This window comes from Sus scrofa, chromosome 8 (genome assembly GCF_054392235.1).
Source record: "Sus scrofa isolate SSC_HxYL_T2T_F1_AM1 chromosome 8, Sscrofa_HxYL_maternal_Yorkshire_Landrace_v2.0, whole genome shotgun sequence".
NCBI lineage: Eukaryota > Metazoa > Chordata > Mammalia > Artiodactyla > Suidae > Sus > Sus scrofa.
The window spans coordinates 11,265,588-11,279,453 of NC_139390.1; the positions used below are offsets into that span (position 1 = coordinate 11,265,588).

Sequence of the window (13,866 nt, forward strand, 5' to 3'; positions counted from 1 at the left end):
TAGAGCACACCCAGCACATTCATTTCCTTTCCCCATCTGCTCAGAGGAGAGTGTCCATTTTATCCAGTTAAGCAAGCATGATTTGAGCACTTATTAGATGCAAAGTCCTGGAGATAACCAGCCCTTCATTCAAAATCTTTAAGAAGCTCATTGTCTTCTAAGGAGGAGAGATCCCTCTTGTGTCCTAATTATGCCAGATTGGGAAACCTGCTTTCACGGAGGTCTAAGGTAAGCTGTGGCATCGGCTGGCAGCTGCCGCTCTGATTAGACCCCTAGCATGGGAACCTCCATATGCCTTGGATATGGCCCTAAAAAGACCAAAAAAAAAAAAAGTAGGGGAGAGACAAGAGCTACTTTTCACAGGGTGGGCTCTTGGAAGTGGTCCTTGAGCAGAGACCTAAGTTAATGAAGTTAATAAATACCTGTGGGAGGAGGGTTCCAGGGAACAGCATGGCAGGTGCAAAGGCCCTGAGACAGAGCCACGTCATAAGGTCATGGACCAGCAAGGGGCCTGGGTGCTTCCAGCTCTGTGCTAGGAGACAAGCTCGGAGATTTGAAGACACAGATGGAGGTTCCTAAACCCTAACCTCTGTGACTGCTCTACAATCACGCTCCGACTTTTTGAGTTTGGTCTTCCTGGAATTTGAACTTGAGCTTTCCAGAGAAGATTCTCCTGACCCCCTATCAGCTCCCTCTGCCCTTACAGGAGACCTGGGCGCTGATGTCATCCAGGGCACACAATCCTGGGCACAGGTCTTTGGAAAGGAAACTCATAGAGAAGGAATCTGGTCGCTTAGGTGGCTACACCTCCCCCACTGGTGTCCTTGTCAAGTTCTCACCTTGATTCTCTAGGCTGGCGGCGGGGAGGCAGGCTCCCCAGTGAGGAGGGCCACGAAGGCTTGGCTCTGGAACTCCCACTTCCCTCGGGGGGTTCCCTGGTGTCATGACACCCCTACCGGTCCTCTACGCTCTTTGCTCTAACCCTGAACACAGACGTTTCCATCACTTTGCCACAGCCCTGCTGACACCAGGCTGCATGGTTTAGCCAGATTTTACTGAGGACTCAGGGAACACCAAGGGACACAAACAGAATAACTGACAACTGCCACCGACATGGCTGCTTTCAGAACACTCGAGGCCAGCCACAGCTGTCCCCTGCCTGGCTCAGCCTCTTCCTGGGCGGCAGCGTCTGCTCCTCAGCACCAGGCCCCCCTCCCCGCTCCCCCTGGGGTCCAGGTCCCCACAGACGGGCCCACAGAAAAGCAGGCGGCCAGCTCCTCACCGGTTTAAGGCCCACCTTCCAAGCCACTTCCTGTCCCAGCATCCTCCTCTCCCGCCTGATTGACATCAGGGACCACCTGGAGACTCCGCCCAGAACCCCAAGGGCTTGTAGGCTCAGCTTTGTCACATGAGTGAAACGGAGTCCCTCTAAAACCGAGTTCCCTTACTGAGTTTATGGTTAACCTCTCTATCCGAAACTTCTTTTCCCTTCTTGTCCCCGTATTGTTCCCCTGAGGATTGAGGAATATCAAAGAAAAGAGGGGATTGGTGGGCAGTTTTCACTGTGGTCCAGTGGATTAAGGATCTGGCTTGTCCCTGTGGAGGCGCCGGTTCTATCCCTGGCCCTGCACAGTGGGTTAAGGATCTGGGGTTGCTGCAGCTGTGGTATAGGTCGAATCTCCTGGCCTGGGAACTTCCATATGCTGTGGATGTGGCCGAAAAAGATTTTTAAAAAGAGAAAGAGAGAAAAAAGAGGGGAGTTCCCTTGTGGCTGAGCAGGTTGAGGATCCAGGGTTGTCACAGCTGTGGCTTGGGTCGCTGCAGTGGAATGGGTTCAAGCCCTGGCTCAGGAACTTCCACCTGCCACCGGCGCAGCCAAAAAAGAGGGAATTGAAACCAAGAAGGATCCTGTGGGTCCCTCCTGAGTGCAAAAGCCCCGGGCACCCCCCCCCTTTCTGTATTAAAAAAAAAAAAAAACTCCCCTAGGCTTCCCCAAGTCCCAAAGAGCAGACTCAAGAGGTTAATGATGAGGACAGGAGTCAAGGACCCCTTGAAGATCCACAGAACCATCCGGTGCGTATCTTTGAGTTGTTCTGTAAGAACCAAGACCCCCACCCAGATGGAGGGTGGCGACTACCTGCTGACCACAAGCTTGTTGACGCCAGACTGGTGGGCACCAGGAGGTGATGATGGAGACTCCTGACCCACCATCCCTTTGCCTCCCCACCAACCAATCAGAAGAAGGTCCGCGGGCTGATCATGCAGCCCAAGATCCTCTCCACCCTGCCTGAAAGCCGCCAGGGCGTTTGAGTCTTTGTAGTGTGAGCTGCCCATTCGCCTCGCTTGGCGCCTGGCAAATAAACGCTTGTTTTGTTGCAAACACTGGCTTTGGGCACCTCAGGCACATGCGTCGTTGCTCAGTAACAAGAGCGCTGTTTCCTCAGGGCCCCTCAGAGGTCACCGTTCTCCTGCAGAAGGATTCCTCCCAGCTCCACCTGGTGTCCGGAGCTGCCTGGGGCAGGCGTTCCCACCTGGCCTGGCTCGAGGAAGCTCATCTCTGCTCAGCAGTCCCAGCATTGGGGGTGGGGGAATGGGAGGGGTTGAACTCTTGCCCCAAACTCTGCCTGCGGTGCTGAGTCTTTGGCTCTAGGGGCCAGTTGGCGCCCCAGGGGTGTCCTGAAGACCCACTAGTTACAGGCAGGGGAGGGGGGTTTGGCTCCTTTTACCCATCATGCCTTGAGCGGAAGAACTCTCGCCCTGTTTACGAGTTAGATACCAAAACAAATGGAGCAAAGCCGTTGTCCAAATTCAAAGGAGAGACAAAAGGAGCAGAAACTGCATGAGCTTGGGGGACAGAGAACAAGAGGGACTTGCCTTGTAACGCAGGTGTTTATACTGAGAGTGAATATATGTAAACTCGACAGACTGGATTCAAAACCATTCTTTATCTCAGACACAACACTTGTGATCCATGCTCTTCATTCCCAAGGCCAAGAGACTTGGCAACGCTCCATTGCTGAGGAATGAAGTGCGGGGCTGGATGCAGACTGGCCTGACTCCAGACCTGGGATTTGATTTGATTTGATTTGATTTTTGTCTTTTTGCCTTTTCTAGGGCTGCTCCCACGACATATGGAAGTTCCCGGGCTAGGGGTCGAATCAGAGCTGTAGCCGCTGGCCTACACCACAGCCACAGCAACGCGGGATCCGAGCTGCGTCTGCGACCTACACCACAGCTCACGGCAACGCCGGATCCTGAACCCACTGAGCAAGGCCAGGGATCAAACCCACAACCTCACAGTTCCTAGTCGGATTCGTTAACCACTGAGCCACGACAGGAACTCCAGATCTGGGATTTCTGGCTACGGCACCAGACTGCTTCTGAAGCAAATAAGCCTGAAGCTTGGAGGAGAGAAAACAAAATCTGGAAGAATTCACTGCAGCAGGTTTCTGGACCACCATGACATTGCATGTGGAGCTCATGGCTCATGGTTCACTGTCGAGGGCACAGTGGAATCATCTGGAACACAGTAGGGAACCACCAGCAAGAGTCCTACAGGAGTCATGACTACTGCTAAGGCAAGAAGAGAATGATAGAAGTGTCCCCAAGACCAGGGCTGCCACTGACTCGAGGAGAGAGAGGCGAGCATGGTTCTGAACCCTTCCTCACCCCATCACCTGTCGTCATGGCAGCCGCCCACATGGGTTGAAGTGCATCCCCCAGAATTGATGTTGAAGTCCCCGCCCTTCATAGCCCACGGTGGGGCCTTCTTTGGAAACGGGGTCTCTACAGAGGTAATGTGAAAAGATGAGGTCGTTAGGGTGTGCCCTGGTCCAACATGACTGGTGTCCTTATGGAAAGGGGACATCTGGACACAAAGACAGACATAGAGGGAAGACGGCGTGCTGAGATACAGGGAGAAGATGGCCGACTACCAGCCAAGGAGAAAGGCCTGGGACAGACCCTTCCCTGGCTGTGAGACGGTGCCTGCCTGTCTGCTGGGTCACCAGGGTGTATACTGGGTTACAGCAGCTCTAGAAAACGGATCCACACCCGACAAGGACAGCGTTATTGTCTCTGTGTTCCAGCTGGGGAGACAGAGCTTCAGAGAGGTTTCCTTTCCCCCCTCAAGGGTCCCTGCATCCTGGAAGAGGCCGAGATTTGGCTGCTAAGCCTCTTCCCGCTGCCCCCAGCTGCTCTTCTGGGTGCGGGGTTGGGGGGTGGGGAGCCCTGGGCTCTTCCCACGCTCAGGGTCAGCTGCACCCTCGCGCTGCAGCAGAGGAGCCTCTGATTGCAATTATGATCGCTCACTGCCCTTCTGCCCTTAGGTAGCGACGATTCCAATTATCTCCTGGGAGGCCACTCAGGACAGGACACCAGCTCAGGCGGGACAGGACACGTCCTTCCCGGAGGCAGAAGGCGCTCTGATTCCTGGGAGCCAGGAGGAAAGCTTCCTTATTTACATCGCATCGCAAAGCCAACACACCCGGGAGCTGAACTAGGAAAGCAAATAAGGTGGCTGCGGAACATTTTTCAAAGTCAAAGCATGTGGCCCTCGGTGGCAGTCCCCTTTCTCATGCTGGGGTCACCCCATCCCATCAGAGCTCAGGGTCACTGACCCGCTCCCAGCAGCCTGCTGCCCTTCAGCCGTCCGCCCTTCCCAGCCTCTCATGCTGCTCCCAGGTCCCCCTTGGACCGGGAAGGAAGCCAGAGCTCAAGGAAGCAGAGAAAGCAGCCCAAATCCAGCCAGCCAGTTAGGCGCAGAGCTGAGATTCAAACACACCCTTTTCTGGTCCCGCCCTAGAAATCATGCCAGCACTGGGGTCTGGTGCTGAGGGCTTGCTGCGTGTAGGACGGAAGGAGAGGGAGAAAGATGACACGGGCCACCTTCCCAGCCTGTCTGGAGATCCTCTGTGCTCTCTCCTGTCTCTCACCGGCTCAGTCTCCTACGAGTGTTATTGAAATTGGGAACCCGGTTGGTCCTGCCATTGAGGCCCCGAGGCCACAAAGCAGATGCAACGTGACCATCCAGCCGTGGCTACTTTTGTAAAACAGGCTTCTCCTCCGAGGCAGCAGAGCCAAGAGAAAATTCTGGGTCATGAGATTGCTGGGGGGTGGGGGGGTGGGGTGCTTCCAAGTTCTGCCACCTTATTTCCATCCCGATAATCCTGTGACCCAAGTTCTGGCGCCTGCGGCTCAGGGTGACCCAGGGGGTCAGACGCGAAGGATGGAAGGGACTTGATGGGGAAAATGACTCCCCTTGAACGACCACATCACAGGTCAAGAACAACTGTTAAGTCCAGGAAAGGGAACAACAACAATGACCCGCCGAGTGTGTGTGCGAGCACGCGCACGCACGCACGCATGCATGCACCCGCCTGGTCCTGGGGGGCTGCACCAGGATACGTCTGTGCGGCACCAAGGAGCCGACAGGAAGCGCGGGGACAGGATTTCATCCAGAAAAGGCCTCTGCCAGAGCATCAGGCACAGTCTCAGGAAGAGAATTTCTCAACTGAAGCTGCTTCCTTGAGAAAGAGCTTCCTTAGTAGAGTCACAACTTTGCACAACCACCATTGCCGCCCAGCTCCAACTCATCTTCTTCACCCCGAAGGAAAGCCCCCTCCCGCTAAGCAGGTGCACCCCTTCCCCCTTCCAGCCCCTGGCTGCCCCCACCCTGCATCTGTCTTTATGGATTCACCTCTTCTGGATATTCCCCACAAATGAAAGCGTACAACTCCCTTTTCTATTTATTTTTTAGTAAGATTTTTTGTTTTTTTCTATTATAGTTGGTTTACCAGGGTCTGTCAATTTTTGCCATACAGCAAAGTGACCCCGTCATCCGTATACATACACGCCTCCCTCTTCTTAAGAGCCTGCAGAGCAACAGGTCGAGAAGGGCCGAACTGTGGTTTTCATCTTGACGTATGTTAACCTTTGTTGAGATTTTCATGTGTGTGCGATAATGAACCTCATATATTTCATGGTAGAATCTGGCAACTGAGAAAATCTCAAAGAAACTTGACATTGTTCCCAGCCCCATCCCTCAGAATAACTGTACTAACATTTCAGGGACACATCTTCCACTTTCTCCCGAAGCAAATGTTGATGAGCCTCTAGGCTACTCTACCCAGCTCTGTGCCCCGGGTTGGTTTCTTAACCTCTTTTTACCTCCTCTCCTCACGTGTACAATGGAGACCATAATGGTACCTACTCTGTGGGTTCACTGAGGGGATAGATGAATGAATAATACAGGTGAAGCACTGAAAACGGTAGACACATCAGCTAGTATCATATTTTTCCCCGAGCTCAATGTCATGGCAATTATTACATTTGCAGCAGAAGAAAGTGAAGGTCAGAGAGGTCAAGTAACTTTACAAAAGGTAAAAGGAAGCAGAATTTTTTTTTTTTTTGGAGAACCTGTGTGTGCCAGGTCATTATTCCTGTTTCATTTTGCAGAGAAGGTGAGTGGGTTCAAGGTCACACAGTAGGTTGGGGCACAGATGGTTCTTAACAGGCTTGGTATTTTCCTCCCTCCAGCCCCCCTGCTTCCTCCCATGTCACGAAGACCCCTGATCTGGGATTTAGAGTCACGTGGCTGGGGCCCCTCACCTCCATGTGGCTCCAGGCATCTGCTTCTGCCCACCTGCTTTCCCAGGGCTGCTGCTGGCTTCCTCCCTGGCTGCTTGCTCGGGCCATCTCTGGGCTGTAGCTGGAGATGCTCATGCAGGGCCTCCCCAAAGCAGAGCGGAGGCAAACATCCTGTGGACGCAGGCTTGTCAGTCCCCGGGTCTCTGCCGCCAGAACCGCTCGGGTGCTGCTGGGAGACGGTCCAGGTCCTCGAGCGAGGCCTCCCCAGGATACACCTGCTGCCAGCTCAGACCCCGGCGCCTGGCCTCCCTTCGCAGACGCCATCCATTGAAGCCTCCCAACTCTGCCCTGGAGCCGGGCGAGCCCTGCAAAACACGGGGAAGTGCCTCAGGCCGCCTGGACAAGCAAGGAAGATGGTTCAGGCCTGAGGCCGCAGCACCACTAGTTCACCGCGGTCAGTCTGTGATGCTGTTACCAAAACAATCCAGTGGGCTGTAGCACTTTCCCTGAGGTTCCCCAGGAGAGCTCTGAGGCTGCAGCCTTTTCCCAGGATGCTAATTAAAAATATAACCCTTACCAACACAGCACTGCCAATAATTCAACTTGAAGGGCCACGGGGACCCAGGGTTCAGGCTGCTGCTCAATTCCCTCCAGAGCATGCTTGTTCCCGTGGCCCTCCGCCTTTCTGGAGGCCTCCAGAGACCAGAGTACTTCTCAGAAGGAGCTGCTCCCTAGTCCCTGGGACTAGAGGCCTGCACAGACACCCAGGGCCTGGCAGCCCCAAAGAGCCCCATCTGAGGGGCTGCCCGGCCGGCCTGCCCAGCAGGAGTTGGAAACAGGCCAGCCCTCCCTAGTGATGCTCCCCAGAGTCCTCCAGCTTTGGGGACTTGGCAGGACTCAGGTAGGTCTTCGGCTTTCTGAGCTCCCACGGCATCCACAGGTGAAGGCTTAGTTGTGAATTTATTATTATTATTATTATTATTATTATTATTATTATTATGTCTTTTCAGGGCCACGCCTGTGACATATGGAGGTTCCCAGGCTGGGGTCAAATCAGAGCTACAGCCGCCAGCCTACACCACAGCCACAGCAACACGGGATCTGATGCATGTTTGTGACCTATACCACAGCTCATGGCAACGCCTGATCCATAACCCACTGAGTGGGGCCGGGGATCGAACTCGAGTCCTCATGGATACTAGTTGGGTTCATCACCTCTGAGCCACAGCAGGACCTCCTCAGTCGTGAATTTAGAGATTGCAACGCCTTGGACTCTGCCTTGAGGGTGTCAAGCACCCACTAGCTGATGACATGACCGAGCTCGTGTGCGGCCCTCTTGTGCTGTGCTGCACAGAATGGGGACACTGTTGGTGTTTGGGTGTGGCCTTGACACCTGGGAAGGCTCAGAAGGTCCACAAGGGATAGACCCGTGGCACGTGTGGTACCCCCGGGGCCTCTGCCTCCCAACTCTTTCCTGGGCCTCTCTGAACTAACAGAAACTCACTTAACACGCCTGGAAAACCCTCATCATCCAGGACCCGTGGAGAAAGTTCCCAGGACATGGAGGAGGTTCCCACGCCTTGGACTTTAATGGAGGAATCAGAGAACAAAGCAACGCTGTTGCAGGAAGGGGAACCCCTTCCAGGTTCTGAGCGTGGGCGCTTGTCTGACACTGTCTAACACTGTCCCGGGAGACACTCATGCAGACCAAGCAAAAGACTTTATTGGGAAGGGGCGCATGGGTGGAGAGCAGCAGGGTAAGAGAGCCCAGGAGAACGGCTCTGCCATGTGGCTCCCAGCCTCTGGTTTTATGGGAATGGGGTTAGTTTCTGGGTGGTCTGTGGCCAATGGCCTTGCTTGGCCCATATTCGTTCTGACTCAGGGTCTCTCTCTTGGGGGCCGTGCACCTTAGAGCCAAGATGGATTCCAGCCCGGAGGATTCTGGGAGGTTGGTCCTCTCTCCTGTTGGGCCTCACCATATCCTTCCAGTTCGTTTTATAAGACATATTATGAGCTAGTGTCTCCAGCCCTTTTTTGGCCCCCTCCCAAGTTCTCCACGTTCCTTACTGGGTCTCCGTTATGAGACTGTTTGTGCAAGCTGTCTCTTCCCCAGCTGGCAAAGCCCTGGCCAGATCTGGTCAGTCTCTCTCTCACTTACTCGAGGGAGTGAATGTGGCTTAATTCGAGCCGTTTGTGGTCCCTTCATTCCCTGCATCCATGATCACTTAGCCATGGGCGTGGGATGCAACCCTAGCTTCTGAGGCAGAAGAAGAGGTCCTTTAGGGATTTAGAGAGGGATTTGGTCCTCGATGGAAAGGAGGTGAGGAGAAATTTCCCCTCCTGTTCTTGGACATCACTCTGTGAAGCTATGCTCCTGGAGGCGGAGGCCACCCTCTTTCAACTATGAGGCATAGTGGGGACAAAGGCCAAAAAACCCAGAAGCAGTGTAGAAAGCAGCCAGGCATTTGATAAAATTAAGCAACCTACTCCTAGCTACCTTGGTACTACTTGGATAGGAGGTAATAAATCCTTAGTTGCTGAAGCCGTTGATTTCCAAACGTCAGCATGCGTAAACATCACTCAGGAAGCTTGTTAAAACACAGGGATGTGAATTGGGGCTGGAATGAGGCTCCTGAATTTGCATTTCCGACAAACTCCCAGATGGTGCTGATGCTGAGCTGGGGACCACCATGGCTGAAAGTAATTTCAGTTGATGCTCTATTTCTTGCCACCCAAAGCATCCTAGCTACTAAGTGCTTTTGGCCAGTCCATGACAACCCATCACTTTACTTCAGAGTCCCCAAGCTCTGATGCAATACTCGTTCATTTGATCCTCACCCCAGGCCGAGGAGGAGGCGGCTTACTTGGCAGAAGAGGAAACTGAGACATAGAAATTTGCATTTGCCAGAAGTCTTTTGTTTGCAGCGGACAGAAACCTGGCTCCAAAGGAGTTTAAACACAAAGGGGAAGTTGTTGACATAGGGATCGGAAAGAAGAGAGGCAGATCCAGGCACATTTGGACACAGGGCTTCAAATTATGTGGCCAGGGCTTTGTTTTATTCTTCCTGAGTGTTGACCACCTTTCTTCAAGTGGCAGAAAACCTGAGCAGCAGCCACCTAAGGCTCCCATCCTGTCGCGCTGGATGGAGACTCAAGAGTGGACGGTCTTGCCCAGTGTCCACATACGAAGCCCCTGGACCACTCACTGGGAGGTGACAATGGTTAGGAAATGACCCCAGGTGCCTGGCATGAGATGACGTAGCTCTGGTCAGGAAGGGAGCAGTTGGGTACACTTCTTTTTTTTTTTTTTTTTTTGCTTTTGTAAGGACTGCACTTGAGACCTATGGAGGTTCCCAGCCTAGAGTTTGAATCAGAGCTACAGCTGCCGGCCTACGCCCCAGCCACAGCATCTCAGGATCTGAGCCGCCTCTGCCACCTACACCACAGCTCATGGCAACACCAGATCCTTAACCCACTGACCGAGGCCAGGGATCAAACCCACACCCTCATGGATACCAGTCAGGTTCGTTATGGCTGTGCCAGGACAGAAACTCCCTTTTTACATTTTTTATTTTTTTTCAGTCAGGCGCATTTCAATTCAAATACCTCTGTAAGATTTTCATTTAGATATATTTAACAACCTGACAAAACTATTTTACCAGCATTCTTGTTACAGGGCTTGAACCTGAAAACGTGATCCCTGAGACTGTAGCTCGCATTTGACCCTCCAGCAGGCAGGTTAATTATTACCTCCTCCCTGAGTTCTTGGGGCCCCGAGAGCAGAAAGCCTTTCATTCGTTCATTTCCTCAACAAATATTTGTTGGCCCTGCTGTGTGCCTGGCTCAGATAACGCTGCCTCTGTCCCAGTGAGGACATGGCATCTGGACAGGTGGGGTAGCTTCATGGCAGAAAGAAACCCAGTCCATCACACTCTCCTAAAACGTCCTTCTGTGATGGTTAACAGTCAGCTTTGTCTTGGTTCTGACCAAAGACTGAATTTGGTCAAGTGCACATTTGGTGACCTCCAGAATGCACACACTGAACACACACACACACACACGCGAGCGCGCGCGCGCGTGCTCATTATCCCGGTATTTCCAAGCCTCACCAAGCCGCAGCCATGACCACACTGACAGGCGTCTCTATGGTTTGCGCATCATTCTTCTGTTTATAGTCCAGGCCTTTCCCAAAGTGCATATTGGCTGGGTCAGAATGAGCTCCAATACCAGCTTCTGGACTATCTTCAGATCCCCTGAACTCCCCTCTGGACCTGAAGTCTTGAATCTGCCTTGTTTTGCCAAACTTCTGCTTCTCTTGTCAATTCTCTGGCAGAGATTCCCCAGCACTTTTGGGGGCTGTGTGACTTCCTTCGTCTCTGGTTCATAGAAAGGCAGGGAAATCGCAGTTGGAGTTCATGCCTGGCTCTCATTTCACTCCCGTATCATTTAAGCTTCAGGGTCAGCTTTCCTGCATGTGACCGAGCAATAAACGGACAGGGCTTTATCTCTTTCTTAGGTAGCGGAGGAGTCTGGAGGCAGACTGCTCAGGGTAGAAGGCTGACTCCACGGCCATCAAGACTGAGAGTCTTTTCGGCTTTTTGCTTCTCCATCCTCACACCTCTTCAAGGTCAACCCCTGATCCACGTTCAGTACCTGGCGGCCAAGTTGGAGGCCACAGGAATAGACAGTGGGAGAAGCAAGAGTACACTGCCCTCCTTGCAACGAGCTGTCCTGAAAGTTCCGCACAACGTGTGCTTGTGTGTTCTGGGTATGGTTTTCTCTCCACTAACACTAACTTCCTTAGATGAGGACTATCCCACCTGGTTTTTTTGTTGTTTTTTCTCTTTACAGTCACACCTGCAGTATATGGAAGTTCCCAGGCTAGGGGTCGCATTGGAACTGCAGCTGCCTGCGACACCAGCTCCAAGCCTCATCTTTGACCGACGCTGCTGCTTGCAGCAATGCCAGGTCCTTAACCCACTAAGTGAGGCTGGGAATCGAACCCATATCCTCACGGAGACAATGTTGGATACTTAATACACTGAGCCACAGCAGGAACTCCATAGAATATCCCACCTTATGACTGTGTGGATTGGATGGTTTATTGCAGTTCAGATACCTAGCCAATGGAAAGGAGGCACCCTATCCTGCCTAACTTTTATAAAGTGTCCTTCTTTCTCTCCCAATCCTGCAGGCTGGAATGCAGGAGTGATGGCTGGAGCTCAGAAGGCGTTTTGGACCATGGGGTAGAGGGCGGAGGCCAGATGTGTTTGCATGCAAACGGACTGTGTTGTGAGAGAGACATGGGTGTCAGTCTTGATTGAGTGACTTATTTGAACCATTGTTGAAGCAGCTGAATAAATATTGTAACTAATACACAGATGGCCACCAACGCCCGGGCAATGATTCTAAACTGGTATTTAGAGGTATTAGAGGTTGTGCTTCCTTTGAGGGACTTAACAGGAGCTCCAGGCAGCTTTCGCTGACTGACATACCTTTCCCCCCCAGCCCCCTGCCCAGAGATTCTGATACACCCAACACACTCTTGGAAATATTATAGGCATGATGGTATTGACGGACATGTATTAAATAAGATAACAATAGAGACGCGAGAAAGACTTCGAGACTGGTAAAGCCAGAAGGCTCATGGTCACAGGGGCAGAAGCTAGACGATGAGAGGCAGAGGTGGCCTGAGATGATGACATTAGATTTGGACCATGCGTGGTCCATGCTGTGGGCCCAGTGATGCTCACCTGTCAGACGAAGAAGCAGCAGCCAGAGAAAGGAGCAAATCTTGGCAGCACAGGATAGCTGAGTCCAGGCAGGAGCGTTTCTGGACAGAAGGAGAAAGGCAGCGGCAGCCCCGCAAGGTCAAAGTCAAGTGGGCCTGACAACAGCAGAGCAAGCGAGTGGGTCTGGGGTTCAGACGCCTCTGGTGCTACACGGGGTGATGCCCAGGGGGTGTAACAGGTAAGGCAGATGGCAGTTTCATCAAGTCTAAGTCTAAATAAATAACAAAAGCGGCAGCTGTGAAAACAGTTTTGATGGATCGGATCATTTCCTGGTAAAGAAAGGTTATAAAACCAGCTCTTACATTTCTCTGATGCTCGATGCCTTCCAGGAAGGACAGGCTGCAGAATTTGCAGGGCCCATGCAAAACCAGATGTGGGTCCCTTGTTCAAAACTTGTGAAAAATTTCAAGTTGGTGACAGCCAAACTTTGAAACAAGTGTGAGGTCCTGTCCGACTGCACGGTTTGCTGGCGCAAGTTCAGCGTGGAGCCTGCAAGGCCACCCTCAGGTTCAGTAATTCACCAAAAAGACACACAGAGCCCAGCAAAGCCATCATTCTCACGGGTGTGGCTGATTACAGCAAAAGCTTACAGATTAGAATCAGCAGCACGAGGAGGAACCTGGGGCCGGGTCCAGGAGAATTCCAGAGGGCAGCTGCCTGTTGTCCTCTCCCAGGAGAGTCAGGACCTGCTCACTCCTCCCAGCACCCACGTGACACAGCACACACAGGGTTTTGCCAGCCAAGACTGCACACTGGACCCTCGGTGTCTAGAATCTTTTTCTTTTTTTTTTTCCCCCATTTTTTAGGGCCGCACCCATAGCACATGGAAGGTCCCAGGCTAGGGGTCCAATCGGAACTCCAGCTCCTGGCCTACACCACAGACACAGCAACTGGGGATCCAAGCCACATCTGCGACCTATACTGGCTTGTGGCAACCCCGGATCCTTAATCCACTGAGCAAGGCCAGGGATCAAACCCGCATCCTCATGGATACCCATCAGGTTCTTAACCTGCTGAGCCCCAGTGGGATCTCCCAGAGTCTTTATGGGGGTCAGCGACAGAGACACTGCAAGACTGCCTGCGTGGCTGACTTTCCCATCCAGCCCCTTGAGGGAAAGGGGGGCGAGCTGATACCGGGTTCAAGGGTCCCCCCCAGATCACACTGTGAGTGAAAATTATCTGCATAGCCCCAAACCTGGGTAAACAAAGGCCCTTGTACCCAGCAGGACATTCCAAGGGCTTAGAGGTCACCTCCCAGGAGCCAGAGGCCACACCTTCCTTTGGGCAAAGGGAAGCCTATACTGCACACGTCTCTTCCTCCAACCTCTCCATCCATGACCCTGGGTGCCCCAGGCCCTTTCTTAGGAAGTCCTTCCCCAGCGCCTATCTGCCCACCTGCCCCAACCTTCTCTCTGCCTCTGGAAGTGGGCACAGCAGACACGGGGAGCGCTTGTTCCCAAGAGAGTCTGCTAAGACCCACTTCTTC

At 52.9% G+C, this 13,866-nt stretch overlaps 1 protein-coding gene across 4 annotated transcripts in view; it reads right to left on the reverse strand.

Moving 5' to 3' along the window:
- The window catches only part of PROM1 (prominin 1), a 132,058-nt gene extending 118,986 nt beyond the window's left edge, over positions 1-13,072 (reverse strand). The window contains exons 1-2 of one of the 4 annotated variants that reach the window (XM_084971576.1): positions 12,342-13,072; positions 6,610-6,953 (exon numbers count right to left, since the gene is read on the reverse strand). The gene's annotated coding sequence lies outside the window, so the exon portion shown is untranslated. Of the gene's footprint in view, positions 1-839; positions 1,347-6,609; positions 6,954-12,341 lie in introns of those variants that run through there. The other 3 variants (XM_084971561.1, XM_084971581.1, XM_084971562.1) reach the window with 3 other exon arrangements.
- Between the last annotated feature and the right edge of the window lie 794 nt (positions 13,073-13,866).